Genomic DNA, 20,869 nt, shown 5'->3' with positions numbered 1-20,869 from the left:
TCCTTTCAGATGCATTTTGAATTTTGAAATTAAATTGAATTTTGCCTAAGTTATAGCCTTTTTAAGATTTTTGACGTTTTTGAACCTTCAAACTTTGTGTCCCGATATGCCCCACTTCCCGTTGACGTAGAGTGCTCATATTTTGGCCAGATGCTAGTTTTATATGTACAAACAACCCATGAAAATTTCAGGCAGATTGGTGCGGTCAATGCGAGATGGGACTCACTCTTAAATCAAAATTCTGGCTTAAAAAAACATAGCATAGCAGCTGTTGGGTGAAATAAAGACCATTAATATTTCAAAAAATAAAAATTGAAGAGTCACTCAACACTTTTTCTCCCCTCTTCTTTAAAATAGTTACGGCAGAAAAAAAAAACAGTTTCATTCATAATTATATTAAAAAGTAATTGTGAACTATTTTGAATACTTTGTGTGAATTTTTAATTCCAAAAATGGTATTTTAATTCTATTAAAATTGTTTTTATTTTAAGCCATAAATTGGAAAAAGACTCAAAACTTCAAAGATTTTTTTTTTCCTAAATTTATCGATATTTTGTAAATTTATGAGGGTAGTACAACTGTAATAGTGTTCAAAGAAATTTGTGATACAATCTGCCTTAAATTTTGAAAAAATGTTTTGAAATTTTGTTTTTTTTTATTCGCTTCCCGCCCTTATTCTTGACCAGAGCTGAGACACAAAAACTTTAAATAAAATGTGTACCTACTTCCCTTACTGAACAAAAACCAAATAAAATTAAGGCAACGATAAAATTCTTCCTTTGATGGAGCTTTTTTTTCATGGTTTTTTATTTCATAAACGCGTTTTTGATACTGATTTTTGTACGAGTTCATTTGATGTATAATTGTTCTTGTTTTGTTCTATCAATTATTGAATTGATTAAGATTGTGTTTTCATAGTTTAAGCTATTTTTTTGAATCAAAACCAAATCATCCGAAAATAATTTAATAGAGAGTTACCGTTTTTTTATCATACTTGACATGGAATATTTATTTTCATGTCGTATTCATGTTCATGTCCATTTAACTCACTTTTTCATAAGAGATTGTTTTTCTTTTTCAGGTAAACATCACGCTTTGATCATCTAACTGATTTGTAAGGTAAATAAATAAAATAAAAAGTTTTAAGGAAATTAGTATTATTAAAAGTGCATTCAAACCTGTTTTCTAACGTTATGCAAAACCTGTGAGTCATTCTCCGCCAATTCACTCAGCAGTTGCCCCATCCCCATTTTGGCTCCTGATCACGAATCCAGATCCGAAACGTACTTCATATGTCCTTCCTAATGACATGCCCCACAATTTTTCACAATTGAAAAATAAAACATGTGCGAAGGTTTTCAAAGTATCCATGTGTTCTTTGTATGAAAAAAGGTTGTTTTTTTTTGTATTTTGAGTACGCAGTCGGGCATCCAATTTCATCTGAAAATGATTGAAAAACACGTATTTTAATCTAATGTTTCAAAATGAAAAGGGTCCTACAGCCCCTTCGTCACGAGATACCTTAAAATGTACCACGGATTCGTGATCAGGAACCTAACTTACCCCTTAGAACAAAGTTTCACGCAAATCGTAGAAAAAAAAAAACAAGAAAAAGAGGGAGGGCGAGAAGTGCTGGTGCTTGACTTTTTTAAGAGTACAAGGGAAATTCTCCACGGTATCCCCACGCAATGTATCGCGCGTGGAGTTGAATGGGATAAGGGAAGGTAGCAGATTTCATTCTTTATCATTTTTTAGAAAAGCGAAACAAGATTCGTCACTTAACCTAAGTTAAAGTTCGATCACAAGAAATTCCAACACTAAATCCCCCCCCCCCCCCCCAATATTTCGCTCCACCGATAATCCCACCCTCAGTTGATTTTGGCATTCCCTTTAGTAAAATTCCCATTTTTTTATGCCCAAAATCCCGATCAAACCGTGTTCCGGACCATTCCGAAAGGGATGTGCTGTGTGCCGCAACAGAAAATTAAAATTGACAGCTGAATTGGAGGATAATGAGGAAAAAAAGAATTTCTATCTCTATCGAAGCGCCGTCAAACGGATCAGCCGGGAAATGGGGAGCGAAAATCCTTTGGAGATTTTTTTTGGCGGGTGGAGAGAGGGGGAAGTTTTACTTTTCTTTGTTAAGGATAGATACGAGGACGAAAGCGTCCTAAGCAAACACGTTTGGCCTATGGAGCGATTTTCCGGGCCTTTCGGTAGCTAATATTTTTCCAGGGATGTTTGTGCGTGTGTCACAAAGGGGGTGTGTGAGTGTGATCGTTTCGGCCGGGTGAATCAATAAAAGATTTATGGACATGAGAAAGGTAGCAGCATCCCTTTTTATCCTTCGACATTGAATCGACTTTAAGTGAGAAAGGTATTGGAAATGATTTTTTTTAAATTGTTAATATTTTTTTGTAGATGAGAATTTTGTAAATCACAGTCTGCATAATTCAAAAAGTCTTTTAAAAACTTGAAATTTTCCTTAAAAAAAGGAAAGCAAAAGGTTAAGAAAAGTTATTCAACACTTTGGGGAAACCCCAAACCAACAATTTTATCCCCACATTTACTTCTTGAGCTATTTGTGGCCAAAGTGGACCCAATGAAGTGAAAGAATCCAAAGAAAAATAAAAGTCTTCAAAACCAACCTTTAGAGGGAGGAAAAAAGTGCTTCAAGTTGATTATGGCCGATGGTAGATAAAGTCTCCGCTCTCAGCAATAACTTATGAGTTTAAATGGGCGGTGCAAAAGTTTGCAATATATCAAAATCGGCTTTTGATGGTCGCATCCTTTGGCTGCTAGTCCGCAAGGATTACGACTGTCACCCGTGGGGGGGCAATGTCCTGGAGGGATACTTTTGTGGATTCTACTTTGAGGCAGAGAAAAATGGGACGAACAAGCTTGCTTGTTAAGGCTAGATTGATTTCTGAGATGGTTGAGTTTTTCTGAGGGAAGTTTTCTACTTCAGGATTAATGACGGATTGAGTGAAATTGATTGTTTGATGGGTTTTGAGTAAGAAAAAAAAAAGTCCTAAACTTCTTTACAACTAAAATGAGTTGGACATTTAAGTTTTCTAGTTTGTTCTGAAAATTTATCTCTATCTTTGGAATCGTTTCAAATTTGGCCCAATGACCTCAATAATCAACAGTACTTCCAACTTCCAACGACGAAAAATCAAACCCAGTTGTCACCAAACCTGACCAGAGTACAAACTACCAAGGCATTCAAGTAAGTCCTTGGAAAACTCACCACCCTCGAGAAGACAAACTTTCAGCAAATGGGTGTAGCTTCGAAGTTGGGTCATTCCGTCCACGCTGATGACTGCCAAGACGCTACTGGAGCTGTTGTGAAACTTTCGGATGTTGGGTAGTTCTTCCCAATCTGGGAGGGGAAATTAAAGCTTTACGACTGCAGGTCACACTAACTAGTGAAGTTGAGTTCAATCGCGAATTAAAATTATTTCGAATTTATACATAATTTTGTAAAAAAAATGTAGAAAATTTGTAAACTTAGCATATTATCAAAAAAATAAAAAATAATCTTTAAAAAAACAAACCTAACAATCAACAGTCACCATCTTCAACTTTTCCCTTAGCTACTGAGGAACCCCCCCCCCTCCTCTAAACAACTGAAATCCGAAACCATACACAGAAAGTTGAAAAAATAAAAACTCCAAAAGTCACGCCGACAGGAAAAAAAAGGACCCCAAAAGTTTTTTTTCCTTCTCTGCACCGCCCAAAAACAAGGTGAAAAGTGTCCTGAAAAAAAACTTTCTCCTCCTGCAAAGAAAAAGTCGCCATCTAAATTTAATTTTAAACTTGTTTATGTGATTCCGGCTGTAATTCGCTTGCGTGGAGGGGTTTCGCTGTCACAAATTCCGAGTGGGTCTTCCCCTTAGGTGGTCCGCAAACGACAAAGTATCTTATTAGTGCACATTTTGTGCGGCCAGTAGCTTTTAATCATGTGAACTGCCGTGTGTTGAGAAGTGGGGGGAAAATTTGGTCTCCCTTACAAATGTTACGGCAGATGGGAGGGGAAAAGTTTTTCTTTGGGAATTTTTACTTGGTAGCAGGTTTTTCCAGGTTACTTGGAGTTGGCGATCTTGTTTCAAAGATGGAAAAGTTTGTTTTCCCGCACCGGTGACACTGGATTCGGGAAGGAACTTTTTTCGAAGCAAGGGTATTGCGTTTTATTTAATTTTATTAGGGAAAGTTTGTTCAGGATGCTTCAGTTGGCTCCAATTTCCGAAGACAGAAATATGATTGGATATTTTAGATCTCTTTTTTTTGAAATTACAAAATTCAAAAATAAAAGCTTCTAAAAAATATCAAAGCAATGAAATCGTACAGCAAACCTTACTTGATTGCCATGACTACGTAGTCAGATGGCTGCAGCTGTTGAAACTCAACAGCCAAGTGCTTTTTATTTGCCTAAAGCAAATAGAACATCCACCAGAACACCAGCGGTCAGTGTACCATCTCGTCCATTTTTCCATCGAGGATGCACTTCTTTCCCCCTGCTCGTTCTATTTTAATGGAGCCTCATTCATTTGAGTTACTTTGCAATGAAAAAAAAATGACTAAATAAAATAAATACCAACCAACCGTACAAAACGTTCCAGAACGGTCCAGCAGGCCATATCATGGCCATGTCCAGCGGCAAATACAGGCAAAATAAATTGTTTCAAGTGAATAATTAATTTAATTAAATTTTTACTTTTATCCCGGCTAGTTTAGTTTGCGGGCTCGGTGATCTCTCTTGTGTGCACGTAGCCGGCTAGACTCACTCACAAGTCACGTGGCTGGAGGGATCCCGAGTAAAAAGGTATTGAAATTTAAACAGTGCAAAAGTTAATTTAACACTTTAACATTTTAACAGAAAATTGTAACTAAACAAAAAACAAATATTAGGAACAATGAACATTACAGAACCTAAGATTACTGAACAACTAAGCACAATAATAACTGATGAACACTGAAAATAACCAAAACACTAAACAGTAAACAGAAAACATATAAAAAAACTGAAACACAATCACGCAACACAACAAAACTAATTAAAACTGAACATCGAATACCAATGAACAACAATGAACACTGAACTGTGGACAAAAATAAAACAGAACATTGAAAACCTAAGAAAACTAAAAATAGAAAAACATGAAACACAGATAAACACTTAAATCACATAAATTAAAAAAAAATATCCATGAAAGAAGGCCAATGAATACTGAAGAAAACTGAACTCTGATAAAAATACCGAAAACTACACATTTAATCAAACCGAATACTGCAACACATAAATATAAACAAAAACAAATTCACAAATTCACAAATTCACAAATTCACAAATTCACAAATTCACAAATTCAAAATATTCACCAATTCACACATTCACAAATTCACAAATTCACAACTTCACAAATTCACCAATTCACACATTCACAAATTCACAAATTCACAAATTCACAAATTCACAAATTCACAAATTCACAAATTCACAAATTCACAAATTCACAAATTCACAAATTTACAAATTCACAAATTCACAAATTCACAAATTCACAAATTCACAAATTCACAAATTCACAAATTCACAAATTCACAAATTCACAAATTCACAAATTCACAAATTCACAAATTCACAAATTCACAAATTCACAAATCCACAAATTCACAAATTCACAAATTCACAAATTCACAAATTCACAAATTCACAAATTAACAAATTCACAAATTCACAAATTCACAAATTCACAAATTCACAAATTCACAAATTCACAAATTCACAAATTCACAAATTCACAAATTCACAAATTCACAAATTCACAAATTTACAAATTCACAAATTCACAAATTCACAAATTCACAAATTCACAAATTCACGAATTCACAAATTCACAAATTCGCAAATTCACAAATTCACAAATTCACAAATTCAACAATTCACAAATTCACAAATTCACACTTCACAAATTCACAAATTCACGAATTCACGAATTCACAAATTGAAAATTTGAAGATTTGAAGATTTGAAGATCTTAACATTTAAAGAATTGAATATTCTAAGTTCTAAGTCAGTTCTTCACCTACATAATCTTAGTAAACAACCATTTATTTTACGGTCCACTAATGAAACGATTCGCCGGGACAGCCTAACCCTAGCAACAAGACCCGGACCATCCTCCGGGAGCCATCCCGGGATCCTTAATCCCTCCGACATCCGAGCCCGGCACGAAATGAGTTTTATCTGGTGCGGTTATGTTTCGCTTCGTGTTTTTTTTTTCACTCCCTCTTTTCGCGAGCTACTCATTTCCTCCAAACGGCTGAGTAATGTTAGAATGTGAGGTCGGGATAGGCCATTTGGAATGCAACTTGGGGTTGTTTCGCCGGGAAAAAACGTCCCGGCCCCGGTGTTGGAAGCCACAGTTGCAGTGAGTGTTTGAAGGGGGGAGAGGGGCACATGAAAAATCCAGAAACAGCACTAATAATCGTAAAAAGAAACCTCGGAATGACGTGGGTGGGGAGTGCCGGTTGAAGTTTTTGGACTTTGAGAGCAGAACTTGTGGTGGAAAAGCGTCTTCAAGTAGTATACCAGCTATTTTGGAGGTTACTGTAACGTTGTAACTCAGCTGTATTAGTCCATGGCTCAGTTACGAAGGACAAACAGGTATGGAAGAGGTGATTTCCAGCAGATGTCCTCACAATTTCGACAGACACTGTAAGGGTTATGACCCAGCCGCCATTTCTCCTTGAAGGGTAGTGCATAAAATGTGTTTTCACCGCGCGAGATGCTGTGAAGCTCATCAACCCTGCTTTTCGGGATGGACCAGATATGACTCTCTTTATCCGCCATTACCGGCCGCGGGTTGAAGACTCTCTAGCTCGTAAAAAGTCTCGCGTAGGCGTGCCAGGATCAACCGGTCGGTGAAAAGGTGCAGAAACGATCAATAATCCGCTGAATTATACGACCGAGTCGGGTACCCCTTCCCGGTATGATTTAAGCCGTCCGCCGGGTTAAATCTGCCACGGCGGTGAAAATCCTAATGAGATCCCGGCCGTCGTGAATCCGCGCACGGACCTTCCCAGAAAGGACACTTTTCCGAACCGGGTAGAGGCAGCCAACATGGACGTCAATTACAGCCGCGTGCACGACCCCACCCCGGGTAATGGTCCAGAACGACGGGTTGCAGTCGTTACGACGGACCGAATGGTTTTTCCCCCCCGGGAACAGTCGACGGCCGTAATCCGTCGTTATAGACCCCCCGCGCTGGTGAGGTGATGGACTTATTACGGGATGTTGGATTTTTTTGCTTATGGGGGAAATTTGTTACATCGCTGGGTTCTGCGTTGGTGGAGGAGAAATAGCATAATCAGAGCCGAAGAGTTCGATTGGGGAACGAGCTCCTAGAAGGTTGACCCTTATTAATCAGGTGTTTTGGTTGGATGTGACATAAAATTGAGAACTTCTGGCAAAATTCACCTTGCAAATTTGATACTAAGATGACAAACAAGACTGATTCCAGTCTAAATACTCTTGTATGAGTACTCAATTCTGGTGATCCAATTCTGAGTGCTCAAGTCTTTGTACTCAAATCTGAGTACTGAAGTACTCAAACTTGTGTACTTAAGTTCGAGTACTCAAGTTCGAGTGCTCAAATTCGAGTAGTCAAGTTCATGTACTCAAGTCTGAGTACTAAAGTTTGAGTACTTAAGTCTGAGTACTGAAGTTCGAGTTCTAATGTTCGAGTACTCAAGTTCGAGAATTCAAGTTCGAGTACTCAAGTTCGAGTACTCAATTTCGAGTACTCGAGTCTGGGTACTCAAGTCTGAGTTCTCAAGTCTGAGTACACAAGTCTGAGAACTCAAGTCTGAGTACTCAAGTCTGAGTACTCAAGTCTGAGTACTCAAGTCTGAGTACTCAAGTCTGAGTACTCAAGTCTGATTGACCACATCTGAGAGACCAAGCCTGAGTACTCATGTTGAGTACTGAAGTCTGAGTACTCAAGTTGAATACTCAAATCTGAGTACTGAAGTCTGAATACTCAAATCTGGAGATCAACACTGAGAAAAAAAGTTTGAGGATTTAAGTCTGATGCTCAATCTGAGAGACTCCAAATTGTGAAATCAAGTCTGAGTACTCAAATTTCGCGAAACTAGAGTCGTCTAACAAAGGCTTCAATCTAAAGAAGACTAAACAAAGAAGATAAACAAAATCTCCTCATAAAAATTCCCCATTCAAACCATTTCATTTGCATGCGTGTTCATTTGACAAAATCAATTCCCTTCTTTGTGAATCTTATCGAATCTCGAACGCACCTGTTGCCAGAAAAAGCCGGAAAGCCCCAACTCAATTACTATGCAAATACTGCTCGCGAAATTTGTCCCTTTTGCCAAAAAAAAACCTTCACTTTACACCAATCCGCGTTTCTTTCCAAAGATTCACGAAAAAATATTAAATTGAAGAGGGAGGAAGAGCACATTATGGTAAATATTAAGACAAGCCGCGTGTGTAATGCGCGCCGTGTACTAACAAGTGTAAGTACTTCCAAGTACACACGGGGAAATAAGACGCGCTGTTCAAACAAAGCTCACCCCTCTTTGTCGGCGGAAAATTTGTGAAAATTGCAGATGATTCCCGCGTTTAGCGCCAAATTTGCCACCCCTTCGTGAAAATCCTCTGTTTTGCTTCTTCTTCTTGTCGTATTTTCGCTTTGGGGGACACACATATCCTTCGTGTTCTAATACATATTTAACGAGATTATTCGCTTCAATTTTCAATTTTGTTTCCCCCCTTTTTGTCGTTGTGACAATGCTGGCAGCACTGCACACACATACCGTACTCAATGTTTTCTACGGCTGTGATTTCAATAAACAGCACGTGAAGCGACGAGTCTCTTTTGTGTGGAGGGACAGAGGTTCTGGTGGTTTGATAAATTGACAGATTTGCAAATTGTAAAATTTGAAACTTGAAATTTCTATTCCAAACTCCTTTTATAGTTGACTGCTTACTGTTCACCGTCAATTTTCAATTTTCACTGTTCACTGTTCACTGTTCACTGTTCACTGTTCACTGTTCACTGTTCACTGTTCACTGTTCACTGTTCACTGTTCACTGTTCACTGTTCACTGTTCACTGTTCACTGTTCACTGTTCACTGTTCACTGTTCACTGTTCACTGTTCACTGTTCACTGTTCACTGTTCACTGTTCACTGTTCACTGTTCACTGTTCACTGTTCATTGTTCATTGTTCATTGTTCATTGTTCATTGTTCACTGTTCACTGTTCACTGTTCACCGTACGCTGTTCTCCGTTCACTCTTCACTATAAAATGTTCACAGCTCACTGTTCACTGAAGAATAAAAAAAATGAAAAATTGAAGATTTGAAGATTTGAAGATTTGATGATTCAAAGATTTGAAGATTTGAAGATTTGAAGATTTGAAGATTTGAAGATTTGAAGATTTGAAGATTTGAAGATTTGAAGATTTGAAGATTTGAAGATTTGAAGATTTGAAGATTTGAAGATTTGAAGATTTGAAGATTTGAAGATTTGAAGATTTGAAGATTTGAAGATTTGAAGATTTGAAGATTTAAAGATATGAAGATTTGAAGATTTGAAGATTTGAAGATTTGAAGATTTGAAGATTTGAAGATTTGAAGATTTGAAGATTTGAAGATTTGAAGATTTGAAGATTTGAAGATTTGAAGATTTGAAGATTTGAAGATTTGAAGATTTGAAGATTTGAAGATTTAAAGATATGAAGATTTGAAGATTTGAAGATTTGAAGATTTGAAGATTTGAAGATTTGAAGATTTGAAGATTTGAAGATTTGAAGATTTGAAGATTTGAAGATTCGATGAATTGTTGACTCTTTACTTTTAAGAACCTCTGTAACCCCTCCCCAAACCGTAGTAATCGTCATCGTCTGACGACGGTGGCGACATCTGCGCGTTTAGGCCCAACACAAAGAAGTTCGCCGAACTTTTCGCGTGAACTCTACGCCAAACGGGATCAACGCGCGAATATTCCTCCCGCGGGCTAGTACTAGCAGATATATTGAAAGTTGTATAACCTCAACTTTTCTTCCTTCCACCGACCGTTTCGGTTCAAGCTGTCAACCGAAGCTGTTAACTCGGTTCTCGCTCCCCAATTTCCCCCCTTTGACTTTTGGGGGGTGGTTTTTGTCTCAAAAGTCTCGCGCCACGAAAAGATGAAGTTAGTATTCATTTATTTATTTATTCATGTGTTTAAATAAATCAGCCGTATTATATCAAAAAGCAGTGCGCGTAGGCCGTCGCGACGTCTGTGACGGCGTCACCGTCTCTTGTTGGTTATTATTGTAACGGCTGTGGACTCACCCCTTGTTCTCGAATTATTTCTGCAAACAATCGAGAGAGCTTTTGCTTTCCAACAAGTGCCCTGGAAGATCAAGCGAGGAGAGTCTGAATGAACTTGGTTGTATTGCTTTGAAAGACATCTTGAATTCGTTCATTTGCTAATTTAAAGATTTTTATGATTTGCTAAATTTGATAATTTGTTGAATTTGTTAAATTTGTTAAATTTGTTAAATTTTGTTAAATTTGTTAAATTTGTTAAATTTGTTAAATTTGTTAAATTTGTTAAATTTGTTAAATTTGTTAAATTTGTTAAATTTGTTAAATTTGTTAAATTTGTTAAATTTGTTAAATTTGTTAAATTTGTTAAATTTGTTAAATTTGTTAAATTTGTTAAATTTGTTATATTTGTTAAATTTGTTATATTTGTTAAATTTGTTAAATTTGTTAAATTTGTTAAATTTGTTAAATTTGTTCAATTTGTTAAATTTGTTAAATTTGTTAAATTTGTTAAATTTGTTAAATTTGTTAAATTTGTCAAATTTGTTATATTTGTTAAATTTGTTAAATTTGTTAAATTTGTTAAATTTGTTAAATTTGTTAAATTTGTTAAATTTGTTGAATTTGTTAAATTTGTTAAATTTGTTAAATTTGTTAAATTTGTTAAATTTGTTAAATTTGTTAAATTTGTTAAATTTGTTAAATTTGTTAAATTTGTTAAATTTGTTAAATTTGTTAAATTTGTTAAATTTGTTAAATTTGTTGAATTTGTTAAATTTGTTGAATTTGTTAAATTTGTTAAATTTGTCAAATTTGTTATATTTGTTAAATTTGTTATATTTGTTAAATTTGTTAAATTTGTTGAATTTGTTAAATTTGTTAAATTTGTTCAATTTGTTAAATTTGTTGAATTTGTTAAATTTGTTAAATTTGTTAAATTTGTTAAATTTGTCAAATTTGTTATATTTGTTAAGTTTGTTAAATTTGTTAAATTTGTTAAATTTGTCAAATTTGTTAAATTTGTTAAATTTGTTAAATTTGTTAAATTTGTTAAATTTGTTAAATTTGTTAAATTTGTTAAATTTGTTAAATTTGTTAAATTTGTTAAATTTGTTAAATTTGTTAAATTTGTTAAATTTGTTAAATTTGTTAAATTTGTTGAATTTGTTGAATTTGTTAAATTTGTTAAATTTGTTAAATTTGTTAAATTTGTTAAATTTGTTAAATTTGTTAAATTTGTTAAATTTGTTAAATTTGTTAAATTTGTTAAATTTGTTAAATTTGTTAAATTTGTTAAATTTGTTAAATTTGTTAAATTTGTTAAATTTGTTAAATTTGTTAAATTTGTTAAATTTGTTGAATTTGTTAAATTTGTTAAATTTGTTAAATTTGTTAAATTTGTTAAATTTGTTAAATTTGTTAAATTTGTTAAATTTGTTAAATTTGTTAATTTTGTTAAATTTGTTAAATTTGTTAAATTTGTTAAATTTGTTAAATTTGTTAAATTTGTTAAATTTGTTAAATTTGTTAAATTTGTTAAATTTGTTAAATTTGTTAAATTTGTTAAATTTGTTAAATTTGTTAAATTTGTTAAATTTGTTAAATTTGTTAAATTTGTTAAATTTGTTAAATTTGTTAAATTTGTTAAATTTGTTAAATTTGTTAAATTTGTTAAATTTGTTAAATTTGTTAAATTTGTTAAATTTGTTAAATTTGTTAAATTTGTTAAATTTGTTAAATTTGTTAAATTTGTTAAATTTGTTAAATTTGTTAAATTTGTTAAATTTGTTAAATTTGTTAAATTTGTTAAATTTGTTAAATTTGTTAAATTTGTTAAATTTGTTAAATTTGTTAAATTTGTTAAATTTGTTAAATTTGTTAAATTTGTTAAATTTGTTAAATTTGTTAAATTTGTTAAATTTGTTAAATTTGTTAAATTTGTTAAATTTGTTAAATTTGTTAAATTTGTTAAATTTGTTAAATTTGTTAAATTTGTTAAATTTGTTAAATTTGTTAAATTTGTTAAATTTGTTAAATTTGTTAAATTTGTTAAATTTGTTAAATTTGTTAAATTTGTTAAATTTGTTAAATTTGTTAAATTTGTTAAATTTGTTTAAATTTGTTAAATTTGTTAAATTTGTTAAATTTGTTAAATTTGTTAAATTTGTTAAATTTGTTAAATTTGTTAAATTTGTTAAATTTGTTAAATTTGTTAAATTTGTTAAATTTGTTAAATTTGTTAAATTTGTTAAATTTGTTAAATTTGTTAAATTTGTTAAATTTGTTAAATTTGTTAAATTTGTTAAATTTGTTAAATTTGTTAAATTTGTTAAATTTGTTAAATTTGTTAAATTTGTTAAATTTGTTAAATTTGTTAAATTTGTTAAATTTGTTAAATTTGTTAAATTTGTTAAATTTGTTAAATTTGTTAAATTTGTTAAATTTGTTAAATTTGTTAAATTTGTTAAATTTGTTAAATTTGTTAAATTTGTTAAATTTGTTAAATTTGTTAAATTTGTTAAATTTGTTAAATTTGTTAAATTTGTTAAATTTGTTAAATTTGTTAAATTTGTTAAATTTGTTAAATTTGTTAAATTTGTTAAATTTGTTAAATTTGTTAAATTTGTTAAATTTGTTAAATTTGTTAAATTTGTTAAATTTGTTAAATTTGTTAAATTTGTTAAATTTGTTAAATTTGTTAAATTTGTTAAATTTGTTAAATTTGTTAAATTTGTTAAATTTGTTAAATTTGTTAAATTTGTTAAATTTGTTAAATTTGTTAAATTTGTTAAATTTGTTAAATTTGTTAAATTTGTTAAATTTGTTAAATTTGTTAAATTTGTTAAATTTGTTAAATTTGTTAAATTTGTTAAATTTGTTAAATTTGTTAAATTTGTTAAATTTGTTAAATTTGTTAAATTTGTTAAATTTGTTAAATTTGTTAAATTTGTTAAATTTGTTAAATTTGTTAAATTTGTTAAATTTGTTAAATTTGTTAAATTTGTTAAATTTGTTAAATTTGTTAAATTTGTTAAATTTGTTAAATTTGTTAAATTTGTTAAATTTGTTAAATTTGTTAAATTTGTTAAATTTGTTAATTTGTTAAATTTGTTAAATTTGTTAAATTTGTTAAATTTGTTAAATTTGTTAAATTTGTTAAATTTGTTAAATTTGTTAAATTTGTTAAATTTGTTAAATTTGTTAAATTTGTTAAATTTGTTAAATTTGTTAATTTGTTAAATTTGTTAAATTTGTTAAATTTGTTAAATTTGTTAAATTTGTTAAATTTGTTAAATTTGTTAAATTTGTTAAATTTGTTAAATTTGTTAAATTTGTTAAATTTGTTAAATTTGTTAAATTTGTTAAATTTGTTAAATTTGTTAAATTTGTTAAATTTGTTATATTTGTTAAATTTGTTAAATTTGTTAAATTTGTTAAATTTGTTAAATTTGTTAAATTTGTTAAATTTGTTAAATTTGTTAAATTTGTTAAATTTGTTAAATTTGTTAAATTTGTTAAATTTGTTAAATTTGTTAAATTTGTTTAATTTGTTTGATTTGTTTAATTTGTTAATTTTTTTAAATTTATTAAATTTGTTAAATTTGTTAAATTTGTTAAATTTGTTAAATTTGTTAAATTTGTTAAATTTGCTAAATTTGTTAAATTTGTTAAATTTGTTAAATTTGTTAAATTTGTTAAATTTGTCTGTTGTTCTGTTGGTTGGTTGTTTTTTATCATCAGTTTTCAAAAACCTTGTTTTGTTTTCTGTCAAGCATTAAATATCGTCTTTTTGCAACCATTTAACAACCATTTAGCGCCCATTTCCGCCTCAATGTCTGCTGATGCACACCATTATTTGCAATTTAGGCTAATCGTACCTCACCTCCGTTTGCGGTGTCGCGTGTGAAACCCGAACGGTCTCACCTTGGCACTGTGGTGTGAAACGGTGCCGTTTCCCACTGCAACGTCTTCTTCTTTGCCATCTTTTTCTGCTGTGTTAGCATCACAACGACCACGAAAACAACGCAATCTGCTGTGTTTGTGTCTGAAAGCCACCATTAAGTTTGGCCGAGACCTTGGCTCGACTCAATTTCCCACGGAAATGGTGGAAAATCACGGTCGTGGATTTCACTTTTTCTGCGACATCGTTTAAGGTGGAATTTGTTGCAAATTTTGTTTTAAATTATGATTGAGGACAAAACTTTTGAAAATTTCGCAACTTCAACCAATGAAAAACAAAACTTTTAAAATTACCACTAAAGACAAGTCATCGACTTGCGATTTCACTCTCGTCGTCAATCAGTCGTAAAATTAAATCTCTTGAAATAAAAGCGAACGTGTTCGAACCCACACACGCGAAATTGCCGTTGCAACGTTTACGTAACGCTCCGTTACGGATCTTCAAGGCGTCACACATGGATGAAATAGAGAGGAAGATAATTGCGAGAAAAAAAAAGATAACAAAATGGCAACAATTCCAATCAAGCTAATCGGCGCTTCCCCGGCAGCAGCAACAATAGCCCAGGTCGTGATTTTGCGTCACTTACGAGTGTAATCGTTAAGCTTGTAGTGGTGATGGTGGTTGCAACGGATTTCGCACGTAAGTGTTAACGCCATTAACACATCTCGCGCGTAATCGAAACACGAATCAGCAAAACACCTGAGCCAACGATTTGAAGATCAAAAGTGATTGAGTGAGAGAAGGGGTTGCGGGGAGATTGCGATCAGTTGGACGAAGAGAGACGAAGCGCGAAAGAGATCGGAATTGTTTGGTCTGTGCGAGGTTGGCCTTAACACACTTCCAACGTGATCCATTATTATGTATTGGAGCGGCTGGTTTGTAACCCTTGGTGTTATAAATGAAGAATGTTTGAAGCAATTTTGTTGAAATTTAACAAAAAAAGGCAAAAAAGGCAAAAAAAGCAAAAAAAGCTAAAAAGCAAAAAAGCAAAAAAGCAAAAAAGCAAAAAAGCAAAAAAGCAAAAAAGCAAAAAAGCAAAAAAGCAAAAAAGCAAAAAAGCAAAAAAGCAAAAAAGCAAAAAAGCAAAAAAGCAAAAAAGCAAAAAAGCAAAAAAGCAAAAAAGCAAAAAAGCAAAAAAGCAAAAAAGCAAAAAAGCAAAAAAGCAAAAAAGCAAAAAAGCAAAAAAGCAAAAAAGCAAAAAAGCAAAAAAGCAATAAAGCAAAAAAGCAAAAAAGCAAAAAAGCAAAAAAGCAAAAAAGCAAAAAAGCAACAAAGCAAAAAAGCAAAAAAGCAAAAAAAGCAAAAAAGCAAAAAAGCAAAAAAGCAAAAAAAGCAAAAAAGCAAAAAAGCAAAAAAGCAAAAAAGCAAAAAAGCAAAAAAGCAAAAAAGCAAAAAAGCAAAAAAAGCAAAAAAGCAAAAAAGCAAAAAAGCAAAAAAGCAAAAAAGCAAAAAAGCAAAAAAGCAAAAAAGCAAAAAAGCAAAAAAGAAAAAAAAGCAAAAAAGCAAAAAAGCAAAAAAGCAAAAAAGCAAAAAAGCAAAAAAGCAAAAAAGCAAAAAAGCAAACAAGCAAAAAAGCAAAAAAGCAAAAAAGCAAAAAAGCAAAAAAGCAAAAAAGCAAAAAAGCAAAAAAAGCAAAAAAGCAAAAAAGCAAAAAAGCAAAAAAGCAAAAAAGCAAAAAAGCAAAAAAGCAAAAAAGCAAAAAAGCAAAAAAGCAAAAAAGCAAAAAAGCAAAATAGCAAAAAAGCAAAAAAGCAAAAAAGCAAAAAAGCAAAAAAGCAAAAAAGCAAAAAAGCAAAAAAGCAAAAAAGAAAAAAAAGGAAAAAAGCGAAAAGGCAAAAAAAAAAAAGAAGGTAAAAACAACATTTTTAGCATTTAACAAAAACCAAACTTCGACAAACACTTTGAATTATATTTGCAACAGTCTAAAAACAAACAAAAATCACACAGGTAGAGCCTTTCTGGAAAAATGTCCATTTTGAAACTTGTTGCATAAATCACTCATTTTGCTGAGGCAAAGTAGTAAGCTAGGTGTATGGGATTAATCGTTTATCGCAATAAAGCATATTAACTTATTTGTGTTAAAAAGCTCAAGAAACAATTTTTTTCTGGTGTCTTTCCCTACTCCAAGCGACGAACCTGCTTTTTACAAATAAGGCTTAAGTGTCATAAATTCCACGGATAATAAAAACCATCAAGCATAAATATTATTTCCAGTTGCTCTCCAAATAGAGAGAGAGAGAGAGAGAGAGTGAGAGAGAGAGAGAGAGAGAGAGAGAGAGAGAGATAGAGACTCCCCAAAGTGGTCCCATTTGTTTAGTTAATTCTACTTTCCATTACTCCTTGAGAAGCTTCTGGCTTGTGGTGGTGCTGGTAATAAACACCATTTTCCACACACTGCCACCACCGTGCGAGGCAATTAACGTTGGCTGACGCCGAAAATTGCTTTGCCCTCTGGAAGTGTGTGTGTGTCTGTGTGTGTTTTTGTGTGCGTTATGCTTACCAAACTCAAGCTAAAGAAGAGGGTGGGGGGAGCCATTTCCCATAAAACTCACGCCAAACTTCTCCGAACAATAACTTTGGCGCTATCTTTACCACACACACATGCTGCTGTGTGAGTGGGGGCACACACACCCACCCACCCACGACGCAGTCATACATCATTTTACGCACATTTCGTTTCCACACAAACACAATGGAACCATAATTTGCCACGGCGTGCACATATTTGTAAAAGCTTCTCGCCCCCCACTCACTGATTTAAGAGCCCCCACGGTGGTGTGCACCTTTTTCTGTTCGAATACACACTCTCGGCGCAAATTGGGGAACGCACAATCTCGCATAGCTTTGCGCGCACACAGACACACGCCAGACACGAGATAAATAACGTCAGCTGTTTACCATTAGTTGTGCTTTCGAACTGGGTGCTGCTGCTGCTACTGGCTGGTTGATATTGCACAGGTGGTGTGCTTTTTATATGATTTTAGATTCTAAAATAAAGCATTTGGGCGAGACTGACATCTGTCAGTGGAAAATTTAGGATTAAAAATAATGTCTGAATGAATGAAAATAAAATAAATAATTTTTAAATATTTATATTTATTTATGTGGGACAAACTCTTTCAATTTTTTATTAATTCAAGAGTAAGAAAAAACAAAAAAACGTCGCTTGTGTGCTATCTTGCACACGTCCTATCTTTTTACAGCAGACGTGTCACAAGATAGCGTGCAAGCGACGTTATAACCAAATAAACGAAATAAAATTATTTCTCTTCACAATCCCATTTTCTAATAGAGCACTGCATACTACGATGATTTAGCGTTTTTTTTTTAAATTTTACACACAATTTTAGTCAAATGCAGAAACTGGAAAAAATGTGTTCGTCTTGGAAGTGTCCTTCATCTCAGATTTGCAAATTATTTAATAAATTTTAAAAAAATCTGGAATTTTTAAGAAATTTTTAAATATGTTTTATCAAATTGGTTAAATGATATCCATTGATATTTTATTAACATAGGGGAAATATACCCATTTTAATCACTCTAAGCCGTTCAACCAATTCTCATCACTTTTGCAGTTTTTCGCTATTAAATCAACATTTTCAGATGTATCAACAATGGAGAGTTGCTTGCTCACTTTTATTTGAGCTATTTATTACTTTGGAACATTCAAAAACACTTTATGAAAGCTGGAATTCTTGATCAAAGTGCTGATAGGCCGATACTAAAAATAGGCTGAAAAAGGGTATAGTCTATATTTATTGACCTAATATTTTTAAAAGATGATGTATGGGCTAACAGATGAAAGCTAATTTACTATCCAGGTTACTATACTACACTGAAAAAATATTATGTTTTCAGTTATGAACAATGTAATTAGCTTATATCTGTAATCCCATACATCCAATTGAAATTTGATCAAAGACAAACTTATGGGAAATTGGATGAGCTTTCAGGTAAAAATATTTTCGAGACTGAAAAATTAAGTCTGTCATATAGAAATTGGCAAAAACCATCAATAAACCTATTTTTTCAACATTTTTATTTTTAAAACCGCTGTAACTCCACAAGGATTGGACATAGGACAGTGGTCAATATGGAGACTTTTATGTAACATTATCTGGAGAATCGATTCCCGTACTCGGATTTTGAAAATTTTGACGTTTAGAGCACTTTTCAAAAAAAACAGTTTCAGTAAATGATTTTTGTATTTTTTTAGGTGAGTTGCTCCATTCTGCATTTTTCGTGAGTCTTTTTGTAACATCTTAGGCTATTTTCACAAAAATTTTGAACGAAAAAAAATCGTGGGCTCACCTTCAAATTTGACTTTTAAACTTAAAAATCAAAAAATCTCATAAAAGTGGAGTTTTTTTTCTTTCAGTGTATTTTTTTCGGAAAGCCCGTCAAATTTCCTACAAGTTTGTCTTTGACCACTTTTTGACACGATGCAACGGCTTCGAGATATAGCAATATTTAAATTTCGAAATACAAAAATATTGAAATCACTTACGCCCTTCTCAAATGTCATTATCGAGTGTAACTGGCTCCATATACACAAAAATGGCTTATATATGCCTAGGATAACATGTCTACAAAGTTTCATTGAAATCGGAGAGGGTCGAGAAAAAAGTACCTAAAAATTTCTGTTTTGGGCTGGAATTGCTCTATCATATTCAATTCTTGTTCATTTCGTAGTACAAATCTCTAGTGAAACGCTTTTAGAACATTGAATTCTACTACCCAGCCAAACTTAATTATTATTTAAATTATAAAAAATCATAATTCTAAGCCGATGCCAATATTTTTCAAAGATAAAAGGAAGGCAAAAAAAAATAAAACTGAAATAACAAGCCAAACTTTGAACACTTTACAGTCGGTTTGCAATTATTTGGTTTAAAAAAAAGTTGAAACAAAAAAAAAATGCAGAAGAAAAACTTTTAGCGATACTTTACATCTAAATTCACTGAAACTCGAAATATTTTTAAATTAACTCAAACATGTCAAAAATGAATTAAAATGGGTTTTAAATTGTTTTCATGTGATTGCTTTTACAATTTCAATGAAATTTGAGGGGGTTTAAAAAAAATGTTTTCCCCTTGATTTTTTGGGCGACTGTTAAAAAGTATAATTCTGTTTGATGCTGAAGATATTTTGAATTCTTTCATACATTTCCATATACCTATAAATTAAAAAAAAATCTTCGGTTTGACGGTTGTTAAATGCTGAAAAGGTGAAATTCTGTATTTATCTCATAAGAAAAATTTGACATTGCGTTTTTTGTTAATTTTAGCATAGAAATACAAAGTCTTTATCAAGGTTCAAAATTGGGTACAAATATTTCTGAACGTTGTGTTAAATTTTTGTTTCATAAGAAAAACTTAAAATTCAAAGTTTTCAGTGTGTAAAATCACTGATACAAATCATTATCTTCAACCCGTTTTTTTTTTTAAATAATCTTGCTTTTTAGGATGCTTTTCACTTTGCTTACTATACAGTTTAATCAATAGATTTTACGTTGCAACACTTTGCGTTACATAATTGCCAATTATGTTACTTAATTTGATATTTAATCAAAGGAGAATGGGCAAAGGAGAATGGGCAAATTTGTATGGGAGCTGGTTCAAGGATGTACACGAACGGGACCAACTTTTTTCGAAAGATCTCGCCTAGACATGAAAAAAAGTCTTCTGGACCAACTCTCTAAACCCCGGGGTTCAAAAGTTACAAGTTGTTGAAGTTTGAGCATTTTGGGTAAAAATGTACAATAAATCGTATTTTTGCAATTTCTAAAATCACTCATAAAATCCTTATTTTATTATGGATTTCGATCATCTTGACTTCATTCGACGCGTATCAACAAAAACTATAAGTTCTGATATGTTTTAGCATGATTGAAACATGACTTCTCTTGTCTTTATCCGTTTGAACCGTTTGTGCAAGAGGCTTACCATAGAAACAAGTCGAAACTTGAAGATTTTGAAAACGGATCCTACCCAGACTGCTTCAGTTAGTATGGAAGGCTACAGTGCATTGTTGTAACAACTTATTGAGATGTTCTGGTTCATCCAAGAACTCCTAGGAGTTAAGACCGGTGGGTCTACCGCCGTAACAAGCAAGAGGTCAGTGATTTTTTACCATAACTGCATAGTTTCAGTGAGTATGGTAGACTACTTTGTTAATGTTTTGAAATGTCCTGGGCCATCCTAGGACTCACTGAAGTTAAGAGCTGTGAGATACTCAAACTTCAACAACTTGTAACTTTTGAACCCCGGGTTGTAGAGAGTTCGTCCAGAAGACTTTTTTTATGTCTCGGCGAGATCTTTCGAATAAAGTTTCTCCCATTCGTGTACATCCTTGGACCAAATTCGCCCATTCTCCTTTAAATGTTATTTGAGAAATGTATTGTGCAGGCCCATTTATAAGGCTGTTTTTTGATTCACTGGCCATTGTTCAACTTGCCTTTTTTGTTGAAATTAAATCGAAAAACACTTTTTGATTGGTTATACTTCATTGATGTCAATTTACGACAGTCAGTGTTGCCAGTACACCTACTCTTGCTGCACCTAGTCACTT

Source organism: Culex pipiens, unplaced genomic scaffold, assembly GCF_016801865.2.
Source record: "Culex pipiens pallens isolate TS unplaced genomic scaffold, TS_CPP_V2 Cpp_Un0002, whole genome shotgun sequence".
In the NCBI taxonomy this organism is placed as follows: Eukaryota; Metazoa; Arthropoda; class Insecta; order Diptera; family Culicidae; genus Culex; species Culex pipiens.
The sequence above is the reverse complement of the archived record's forward strand: the minus strand, read 5'-3'. Positions refer to the sequence as shown.